Consider the following 11,472-nt stretch of genomic DNA (forward strand, 5'->3'; position numbering starts at 1 on the left):
AAGGCGCTGGACACGGTAACCGAGGCCCCCGTCAGCGAGACGCACAGGAGGCGGAGGGTCGACAGGAGGGCACAGGGAACTGGAGATGACAGGCTTAAGGAGGGAGACATGAAAAACGGGGTGGATCTTCATGTGGGACGGCAGATCCAAGCGGACGGAGGACGGGTTGACGACAGCAGAAATCGTGTAGGGACCGATGAATGTGGGGGAAAGTTTTCTGCAGTGGTCCTTTAATCTGATGTCCCTGGTGGAGAGCCAGACACGCTGTCCAGGCGCATAGTCTGGGGCAGGACGCCGGTGCCGGTCGGCCAGACGCCGGTTGCGTTCTGCAGTCCTCTGTAGGGCCTGTTGCGTGGCCGCCCAAACCCGTCGGGCCCCCTTCAGGAACTGAGGAACGGAGGAAACTGTGGTGGGAAATACAGAAGGGAACAAACTGGGTTGAATACCTGTCGAGGCCTCGAAGGGGGATAGTCCAGTGGCGGAGGAGACATGGGCGTTATGGGCGTACTCGATCCAAGGAAGGTGGGTACTCCAACTGGAAGGGCTAGAAGAACACAGACAGCGGAGCATGGCTTCTACCTCCTGATTTAGTCTCTCGCATTGGCCATTTGACTGCGGATGAAAACCAGATGTTAGCGCCACCTTAGCCCCTAAGCAGGTGGCGAAGTCCCTCCACACCCTTGAGATAAACTGAGGGCCGCGGTCAGAAAGTATCTCCGCAGGAATGCCATGGAGCCTAAAAACATGCTTAACAAGCAAAGTGGCAGTGTCAGCGGCAGAAGGTAGAGCCCTTAGCGGCACTAGGTGACAAGCCTTGGAGAAACGGTCGATAATGGTCAAAATAACCGTAAAGCCTCGAGAAGGGGGAAGACCGGTGACAAAGTCTAGTGCAATATGGGACCAGGGCCTGGAGGGAATGGGTAGCGGATGTAATAGTCCAAAAGGGGGTTGGTTACTTCCCTTGTTGCGGGCACAGGTTTGGCAGGCGGAAACGTACTCCTTGACATCCTTAAACATTGTTGGCCACCAGAAGGACCTCCGGATTAAGGCTACGGTACGACTGATACCAGGGTGGACAGAAAACTTGGCGGTGTGGGCCCAGTTAATCACCTTATGCCTGACGGAAGGCGGAACAAACAGGGTGCGGTTGGGTACCTGATTGGGACAGGGGTAGTTCTTTTGAGCCTCGAGCACCTGATCCCGTATCTCCCAGGTAACGGCTCCCAGGACACAATCCGGTGGTATGATGGTAGTGGGCTCGGGATCCGAATTCACCGAGAACTGTCGTGAGAGAGCGTCGGGCTTGATGTTCTTGTTGCCTGGTCTGTAGGAAATGATAAAGTGAAAACGTGAGAAGAACAGGGCCCACCTGGATTGACGTGGGTTGAGTCTCTTAGCTTCTTTGAGGTAGGAGAGATTTTTATGATCCGTCCATATCACAATGGGGTGCTCAGCTCCCTCCAGCCAGTGCCTCCACTCCTCCAAGGCGAGTTTCACAGCTAGGAGCTCACGATCTCCCACATCGTAATTTCTCTCGGCAGGAGAGAGGCGCCGTGAGAAGAAGGCGCAGGGATGGAGGCGGTGATCTGTGGGGGAGGTTTGAGAAAGCACAGCCCCGACTCCAGTGTCCGAGGCGTCAACCTCGAGAGTAAACTGCTTTGCAGGGTCTGGACGGGTGAGAATAGGGGCCTGAATGAACCTCTCCTTTAAGTCACAGAAACTCCTGGAGGCTTCAGCATCCCAAATGAAAGGCCTCTTAACTGAGGTTAGTTGTGTTAAAGGGGCGGCTATCTGGCTGTACCCTTTAATAAACCGACGATAGAAATTTGCGAAACCCAAAAATCTCTGTAGCTGTTTGCGTGTGGAAGGAGTTGGCCAGTCTTTAACTGCCTGCACCTTTTCGGGATCAGGTCCCAGCCTTCCACTCTCCAGTACGAAACCCAGAAACTTAACAGATGGGGCATGAAACTCGCATTTCTCCGCCTTAACGTAGAGCCAATTCTCGAGTAGGCGTTGGAGAACGGCTCGGACATGACCGGTGTGTTCCTCGGGGGTCCTCGAAAAAATCAAAATGTCATCCAGATATACTGTGACAAACTTGTTCAGGTAGTCACTCAAAACAGTGTTAACCAGGTTCTGAAAAACGGCAGGTGCGTTCGTGAGGCCAAAAGGCATGACTAAATACTCAAAATGTCCTATTGGTGTTTTGAAAGCCGTCTTCCACTCATCTCCCTCTCTGATGCGAACCAGATGGTAAGCATTTCTAAGATCCAGCTTAGTGAATATGGTCGCATCTTGTATGGGTTCAAAAGTGGATGACAGTAAGGGTAATGGATACTTGTTTCTCACCGTGATTTGGTTTAAACCGCGGTAGTCGATGCAAGGCCTCAGGGTGCCGTCCTTCTTGGAGACAAAGAAAAAGCCAGCACCCAGAGGAGAGGTGGAAGGCCGAATTATGCCGGATGCCAGGGACTCGGAGATGTACTTTTCCATACTTTCACGTTCAGGCTTGGAGATGCTGTAGAGACGGCTAGAGGGAAGAGGTGCTGCAGGGAGAAGATCTATAGCACAATCGTAAGGGCGGTGAGGTGGTAATGAGGACGCTTTATGTTTAGAAAATACCTGCTGGAGGTCGTGATATTCAGGCGGAACCCCGGTGAGGTCGGGTGGTGTGGTCTTCAGGGCTCGAGGCTCGGAACTAGAACGGGCTGGTCCCAAACAGGTTAAATGACAGTTATTGCTCCACATCTCCACTTGGTTTGTGACCCAGTTAATACGGGGGTTATGGTTCTTAAGCCAGGGATGACCCAGGACCACAGGAGACTGAGGGGAAGGAAATACAAAAAAGGTGAGTTCTTCACTGTGGTTACCTGACGTCATAAGGCGAATGGGTGCAGTCTTGTGAGTGATAGAGGTGAGGGAGCCTCCGTCCAGAGAGGATACACGGTAGGGTGTTTGTAGAGGGAAAGTGGTAACCAGGAGTTGCTCCACTAGCTGTTGGTCAAGAAGATTTAATTCACAGCCAGAGTCAACTAATGCGAGAGAGGGAAGAGTAATGTGATTATGTGACAGAGAACATTCCAGCAAACACCGAGAGTTTGAATCTGACCGATAACCTCCCACCAGTACTCTCGGGGCTACTGATGGGACCTGGAGTTTAACTGCTTGGGGCAGTTGGCCACAAAATGTCCAGACATGTCGCAATACAAACACACCCCTGAACTCATGCGCTTGTTTCTCTCCTCTTGGGTTAATTTAGCTCGACCAATCTGCATGGGCTCACTGGGGGGCGGAGCTGGAGCTGCTGGATACACATTTTGCGGGCAGTTAAGGCGAGAAGGTAAGGGGAAGTTGTTATCTCTTTGGCGTACCTTATGTCTCTTCTCCATCCTACTGCACAGTGCGATAAGGCTCTCGAGATCAGGTGGTTCCTGGCAGAAAGCGAGTTGATCCTGAAGCTGCTCGTTAAGAGCCTGGGTGAACGCCCCCTTAAGTGAGGCTTCATCGAGGGTGGAAGTGGCGGCTAGGGTCCGAAACTCTATGGCAAAATCCTCGATTGAGAGCTTCCCTTGACGTAAGCTCCAAATCTGTCTGGCCACTTCAGCCGCTGACTCAGGTTTGTCAAAAGTCATTTTAAAATCCGCCAGAAACTCATCCAACGGACTCTTAAGGAAGTGCGGGTTCCGGCTTTTTGCCTCCGCCCACCGGAGTGCCTTACCTCGTAGAAGACCGATGATGTAGGAGATCTTAATTTCATCGGTGTAAAAAGACTCCGGAGATCGCTGGAAAGCCAGCTGGCATTGGAGGAGAAAACCTCGACAAACCTCCCGGTTGCCGTCAAACGTCTCCGGTGGAGGAGAGGTAGCGACCCGGAAGCTGGGCAGACTGGATGGTGCAGGAAGAACGGGTCCGGGCAGACTCTGAGCGGGGGATGAGGCTTGCTCCGGGGAGGTGAGTCTGTGGCTTAATTCCTTTACCATCGTTCCTACTTCAAACAAGGTGTGGTTAGTGTGGGAGAGCTGATCAGACAGAGCTTGGAGTGAATCACTGTGCTGAGCTAGGGTGGCGGAAACGACAGAGGGAACTGATTCTGTACTGAGGTTAGAGGAATGGCTGGATGATTCTGTCATGTTGTGGTGAAGAAATCTAACCCACGACATACAGAATCAGATCTGAGACGGTGTAAAATGTTTTTAAAAAGAATTTATTTTAAAGGGAAACCAAGGAAGCAGCGTAAACGTAGCTGAGTTCTTGCACGAGGAAGCTGGTGCGGGAGAAGCTGTGGACAGATCGGAGTTAGATCCAATTTGCGGATGGCACAGGGAATCAGGCTTATGTGGAGGACTTACGGTCTGGAGAGGTGGGAACTGGTTTGAGGGAGGAGTGGTCCGGTCTGGGTAGCAGGGACTGAGATCCAGAAAAGAGACGTGGAGGGAGCTGAGCTTGGGGAGGTCCGGGGAGGTTAGGTGGGCAGCTGGAGGCGGGTCTGGCCAGGGGAGAGGCTGAGAGACGAGTGGAGTTGGAGATCCAAATGGTGTGGGCTCCAGAGTTCTGCCAGTCAGAGATGAGTGTGTAGGTTTGTCTGGGAACAAGAGCAGGAGGTCACAAAGGCAAAAATCCAAAATCCAAAAACACATCAAATCTCAAAAATCCAAAATCCAAAAACAAATCTAATTCTCAAGAGTTTACAGAGCTCGAATAAGTTTCACAAGTGGCTGTTAGAAGGTACCCAGGTAGAGTAATCATCCAGCGAAGTGTAGGAGTCTCCCAGCTGCTTAAATACCCCTGGCCAGCTGATGAGCAGATCTGCTGCAGCTTGGTCACCTCCAGACACGCCCACCTGCAGAGGGAAACTCAAAAGACAGGGAGTGACAGCAGGGAAATACCTCAGACCGTGACAACTTTTGTTTTATTATTAATGGCAGGGATATCGGTTTGCAATGAATGATAGTTCATGTGATTTCTACAGGTTTATTTTTAATGTTTATGTTTATTTATTTGGCAGACGCTTTTATCCAAAGCGACTTACAATCTATAACCTATAGGGCATGTTGTGATCTGTGGGGGAAACCGGAGTACCTGGAGGAAACCCACGCATGCATGGGGAGAACACACAACTCCACGCAGAAAGGCTGCAGCCAAGTTTCGAACCTGCAACCTTTGCGCTGCGAGGCAACAGTGCTAACCACTGCACCACTATGCAGGCCATAAACATATCTTAAGTTTCCAATCATTTGGAGCTCTCGGGGGAGCAGATATCTAGAAACATTCTGTCTGGTAGCTGTATAGAAACCCAAGCTCCTTCATAGGGTGTGTGTGTGTGTGAAAAAGGCTTGAAGGTCTTATTTTAGCAGCTCGGATATTTCAGAGCTGTCACCAAATTCTTGGTATAAACTGCAGCATCTCTGGTGCCAGTTGTTCCTTTTTCCATTAAAACCTTTCTCAAAAATAATCTTTGCTGGATACTGATTGGCTTTTCACACCCATTTCACTACATTTGGAAAAATCTTGCCTGCTTTGGGTGTGAGGCCTCCCAAACTGTGAGGTCAATTGGTTCTGATGCAAATCCATAGTATGTCAACAGACAAGAGGTCAGCTCATTTGTATGGACCAACAGATGCAGCAGGCCTCCACGGAGAATTGTCCAACAGGAGCAAAGTGTTGATCAATGCAGCCAGCAAAGGAGGACAGAAGAGGGAGGTAAAAACAGAGGAGAGAAAGGCCACCACTATCGCTCTTCCATGACACTGAGGATCTGGATCTGCTGGGCTCCCAGGCTAAATTAAAACTACCGGCATCCCATTGATTCTAGCCCTGACAGGGGCCATACATCACACCCCAGCCAGAGAGAGAGAGGAGAGAGTACAAGCAGAAGGAGTGGGGGGTAATAGAGAAGCAAGGAACATGTTCAAGAGAGAAAATGATTACCAAAATGATAGGAGGAGAGAACTAAGAGGAGGGTAAAAGAGAAAAAGGCGATAAGGCAAAAACCATTCTGAGAACAGAAAGGAAGAAAACGAAGGTAGGTGGTAGAAAGATGAGATGGCAAACCAGAAATAAGCAATCGTCTACGGACAAGTCAATTTATTCCCTGTGCATGGCTGATGATTACCGAGCTCCTGAAGGAACTTTTTGTTTGAGAATCTGGGTTGGAGAAAAGGGCAGAGAGGTGTCAGAGTTTATTTTTATATCCAAAAGAACAAAGACACGGATAACAACATCATAAGCCACAGAGCTAATTGGTCTTCTCACTCTTCTTCCACTGTTCCAAACTTCTTTTCACTCGCCCAGCTCTTTGACACAAAGACATTTAGCTTCTTCATCTAAACGTAACAGGACGATGCGGCTATTGTTCTTCATCATGACACTCTTCTTCTGCGTAGCCAAATGAGGTTTTGCAGTGAGAATGGGAGTTGGACATGTGAGGTGAGCTTTGCTGTGACTGGTAATGGGAAATCCAATACAGTCTCATGAGCACCGCTGGAGGAGAAAATGTGTACACTTGGACAATTCAGTGTGATTGCTTTAATTAATCTGTCGTCGTTGATTTATAGAACGGCGCTCAAAATGCCAAAGCTACATGTAGCTTCCCCTGCTCCATGTAGCTGCACATGCTTTGTTTTTCTTCTTTCCACATCCATAGTTATTTTTCATGAAGTGATGTCATTGTTTTTAGATATTTGCTATTTAACATGCTTAAGTGGAGTTCACATTCGACTAGGTGTCTTAAGTTGCTACATGATGTCATGACTTTTGTGTACTGTTGGTTGTGTGTGTAATTGTAATTGACAATGTAAGAAAAACACGAATAACATCATAAGCTTTAAAAAAGAAAGAAATCAGAAGTGTAAAAATGCAAAAATGTCTGAGTTTGCAGAGTAATGGATTCATGGGTAACCCTTGTTTGGTTGGAGCATTGCTTACATCGTTTCTTATTCAAGGTGCATTTCGTCCTTTTAGCACAGCAACGATGGCTTTGGTGACCTAACTTCAGTGTCTTTTATACACAACTGATTTAAAACTATAATTTCCTTAAAAGGCCATATCATGAAAATTTTACTTTTTGAACTTTTTACCAAGTGATATTGTCATTTCCATATTAGAAATACCCTCAAACCAGTTGTTGGCTGCATCCATGTATTTTCCTGTCTCAACTGCAGTTTAGTCAATGTAAAGATTTTTCCTGCATCCAGGACAAAGTAGCCCACTTACACTCACCTAAAGGATTATTAGGATCTCCAACACTAATACAGTATTTGACCCCCTTTCACCTTCAGAACTGCCTTAATTCTACGTGGCGTTGATTCAACAAGGTGCTGAAAGCATTCTTTAGAAATGTTGGTCCATGTTGATAGGACAGCATCTTGCAGTTGATGGAGATTTGTGGGATGCACATCCAGGGCACAAAGATCCCGTTCCACCACATCCCAAAGATGCTCTATCGGGTTGAGATCTGGTGACTTTGGGGGCCGTTGTAGTACAGTGACTCATCGTCATGTTCAAGAAACCAATTTGAGATGATTGGAGCTTTATGACATGGCACATTATCCTGCTGGAACTAGCCATCAGAGGATGGGTTCATGATGGTAATGAAGGGATGGACATGGTCAGAAACAATGCTCAGGTAGCCCGTGGCATTTAAACCATGCCCAATTGTCACTAAGGGGCCTAAAGTGTGCCAAGAAAACATTCCCCACACCATTACACCACCACCACCAGCCTGTACAGTGATAACAAGGCATGATGGATCCATATTTTCATTCTATTTACGCCAAATTCTGACTACCATTTGAACGTCTCAACAGACATGGAGACTTATCAGACCAGGCAACATTTTTCCAGTCTTCAACTGTCCACTTTTGGTGAGATGGTACAAATTGTAGCCTCTATCCCCTATTTGTAGGGGAGATGAGTGGTACCTGGTGGGGTCTTCTGCTGTTGTAGCCCATCCGCCTCAAGTTTGTGCATGTTGTGGCTTCACAAATGCTTTGCTGCATTCCTCGGTTATAACGAGTGGTCATTTCAGTCAAAGTTGCTCTTCTATCAGTTTGAATCAGTCGTCCCATTCTCCTCTGACCTCTAGCACCTACAAGGCATTTTGGCCCACAGGACTGCCGCATACTGGATGTTTTTCCCTTTTCACACCATTCTTTGTAAATCCCAGAAATGGTTGTGGGTGAAAATCCCAGTAACTGAGCAGATTGTGAAATACTCAGACCGGCCCGTCCGGCACCAACAACCATGCCGCACTCAGAATAGCTTAAATCACCTTTATTTCCCATTCTGACCTTCAGTTTGGAGTTCAGGAGATTGTCTTGACCAGGAACCCACCCCTAAATGCATTGAAGCAACTGCCATGTGATTGGTTGATTAGATAATTGCATTAAGGAAAAGGTGAACAGGTGTTCCTAATAATCCTTTAGGTGAATGTATGTCATCAAACATTTCTCCTCCCCCTGAAGCTGTTCTGGTCTTGCTTCTGAAACCTGAATATTCTGACAAATCACTTCTCCATTGGGGATAAAATACTGCTGTAAAACAATTCAATTCAATGTTATTTATATGGCGCCAAATTACGGCAAGAGTCATCTCAAGGCACTTCACAAAATAAACATTCCAAGTCAGGTCAGTTCATTAAGCCAATCAGAAAAACTGTTTCCTATATATATAAAACTGAGTATCGTCAGCATAACAGTGAAAGTTTATCCCATGCATCCTGTCTACAAAGATGCATTTAATGGCCAGCACAGGATATGTGTCTTAGGCAACTATTGTTCTGTAACAGCCTTGGTAATCCAATGGTTGGATTGCCAGATTTAGCGCTTAAACCACTGGACCACCAAGACCAATAAAACAGCAGGTTTACCTTAGATGCTGTTGCACGCACGTTTTGTTGGAGCGAGTGTGGGCAGCGTGCTTTCGTCTATGCTGCTCCAACACTCTGGAATGCTCTTCCTCTTTCAGTGAGGCTGGCACAATTCCTCCTCCGTTTCAAGTCACTACTTAAGGCTCACTTTTATGACCAGGCATTTTTAAGTCCCTGACTTTTATTATTTTACTATGTGTTTTTTATTGATTGTGATTATCTGTTTTGCTGTGTATTCTATTGTTGATCGTGTTTTGTTTTTATTTTGTGTTTTTACTTTTTATTCTGTACAGCACTTTGGTCGGCTGCCATGTCGTTTTTGAATGTCCTTTATAAATAAAGTTGGTATGGTATGGTATGGTATGGTATGTTTAACTAGCTTAGCCATGATGCTGTGTCTCCACTCGTCTTTGCTTGACCTTGTAATATCCCTGATTTTTATCAGCGACTACTTCATTTTCAGCTAACTGAAAACAACTATTGTAGGTAGTCAAAAACTGTTTACCATTCCTTGCTTTTTCTAACAATTACGCTGGCAGATGAATTTCCAAGCTAGATCTGTTGGAGCAATTTTCAAGTTTTGAAATTCAAAAAAAGCTTTCCTGATAAGGGTGCCTATCCAGCTCTGGGGAGTCACTCAGCGTTGAAGTCCTTATTGCATGAACAGAAGTAATGAACTCTACTAGGGCACCATTCTCAAATGAATAAAACACTTACTTTAGTAATTCACTATTTAGAATTAATGAATATAATTCACATAATTAGTAGCCATGGCCTTGATTTTCCATCTCTGATAGATTAAGATGTTTGTAGCAGCTGGGTACAGAATCCTGGTTTTGTTATGACATGAAGCTGAAGAGTCAGAAGTGAAGTAGATTATAACCTGAACATTTGGGTTTAGGCAGTGTGAATACAACATTGCTCTTTTCAGATTTCAAACTTTTGACATCTTTCTTCCAAGGTATTTTTTCACTCTGAATCAGAGACGAGTTCATCACAGATGAAGAATCATCTGTTGTCAGTGATAGGAGTGAAACATGCGTAAACATTGGTGAGTCAGGATTTAATTTCCTCCTGAAGTGTAAGGCGTATTGATGGAGAAAGACGCACGGACACAGCTTCTGACTGTTTTCATTTCTCAAGTGGCTCTACAGTTGATATATTTCTCTCAGTCATGCTCTGTAGAGTCCAAGACAGAAATACAAGTCAGCAGGATTTAGCTTCTACTTGTGTTTTGTTCTGATCACCAGCTTAACCCTAAACATGTCTGTTTATATATTAATTTTGCTTCATTTTAACATAAAACTGTTTTAAGTTAAAGTGAACATAAAACAGTTAACTCTCATACCTGTGCTAAACCCCTTTTAAGGACCAAAGAAGAAAATGAGTCCACCAAAATGAGAAATATTTTACTGAAGAAGAGACAAAAGCTATTTACTAATCCCAGATTGTGATGTTGAATTATTAGATAAACCTTGTTAGAATGAATGTTTACGGTGACAGAAGTCAGTTGAATGTTTGAGACTCAACATCAGGTGTTTTTTATGGCCAAGCCGTTAAATTACTCCGTTACCATCTGTGGGTGTTTCCTGGTTTGAATCAGCAGGTTTTTATGTGACAACACATTTTGGAGCTCTTGCTACAACTTCATTGTGTCATTAAAATCGGTGTGGACTGCAGCCATTGTTTCAGCTATTGTCCATCGATGAAGAGAAAAAGAGTTTTAGGATATGGCCCCCACCAGGGGAATGAATCAGCAGCACCAGGATTAAAACTAAGAAATCTGAGTTGACGGTTTAGACAAATACAAACTGACTCATATATTAACAAATGTGACCTCTGTGATGTGGAACAAAGTGTATAAACAGAGATCTCCTGCTTCAGATGCACATATTTCAGTCCGTTTGCCAAAGCTCTTTACCAGGTTTGAGTGAAAGCAGCAGCACTTAACTGGATCCATAAATAGAAACTCTCAGCCCAAACAATCCTAATTTATTTAATCAAAACACAATCACTTACTGGCTGAAAGTCCTTCCTGCTGTGAATTTCTGTTACATTCAGCAGGTAATGTTACCAACCAGCTTGTAAGCACTAGGTTTGTGCTCTTAAATCAGCTTTTGTTTTCACTTTCTAAGTTTAGTTCTCAGACTTGGCATCCAACACCGTCGTTTAGTTAGCTGCATCCTAAATAAAAGGATTTAACTTTTACAACCGCTCCTGCCTCGAGTCATTCTGGGTTTTCTGCAACTTGGGTCCAACCCCCCCTGCTCTCAGGGGCATTATATGGGCACCACATGCTAAGTGGTTAGCAGCAGTGTGCTAGACAATGACCCCCTCCATGAGGCCACCACAGCCCAGCAGAACATCATTGTAGCTTCTTCTGGGGAGAAAAACACTTAGAGAAAAAAATAAAGTTAACAGCTGAAATTGCAGAAAATAATACAGTTAAAGAGCAGATTGCAGAAGAAAGTAGTAGAGTGGGAAAAGTGGTCAGTGTTTCCTCCAGCAGTCTAAGCCTATAGCAGCATAACTACAGAGATAACGCTGGATAATCTAGCCTTTTACATAGAGGCATGTTGGAGGCAGGGCAAGGGAGAGCCGTCTTT

General features: G+C 45.6%; 1 long non-coding RNA gene across 1 annotated transcript; it reads right to left on the minus strand.

Moving 5' to 3' along the window:
- Positions 1 to 4,183: 4,183 nt before the first annotated feature.
- Positions 4,184 to 5,191, minus strand: LOC139073087 (uncharacterized). Its single transcript, XR_011521885.1, has 2 exons — positions 4,350 to 5,191; positions 4,184 to 4,279 (listed from the first exon to the last, which is right to left on the minus strand). It is a non-coding gene; the product is annotated as an uncharacterized lncRNA (long non-coding RNA).
- Between the last annotated feature and the right edge of the window lie 6,281 nt (positions 5,192 to 11,472).

This window comes from Nothobranchius furzeri, chromosome 11 (genome assembly GCF_043380555.1).
Source record: "Nothobranchius furzeri strain GRZ-AD chromosome 11, NfurGRZ-RIMD1, whole genome shotgun sequence".
NCBI lineage: Eukaryota > Metazoa > Chordata > Actinopteri > Cyprinodontiformes > Nothobranchiidae > Nothobranchius > Nothobranchius furzeri.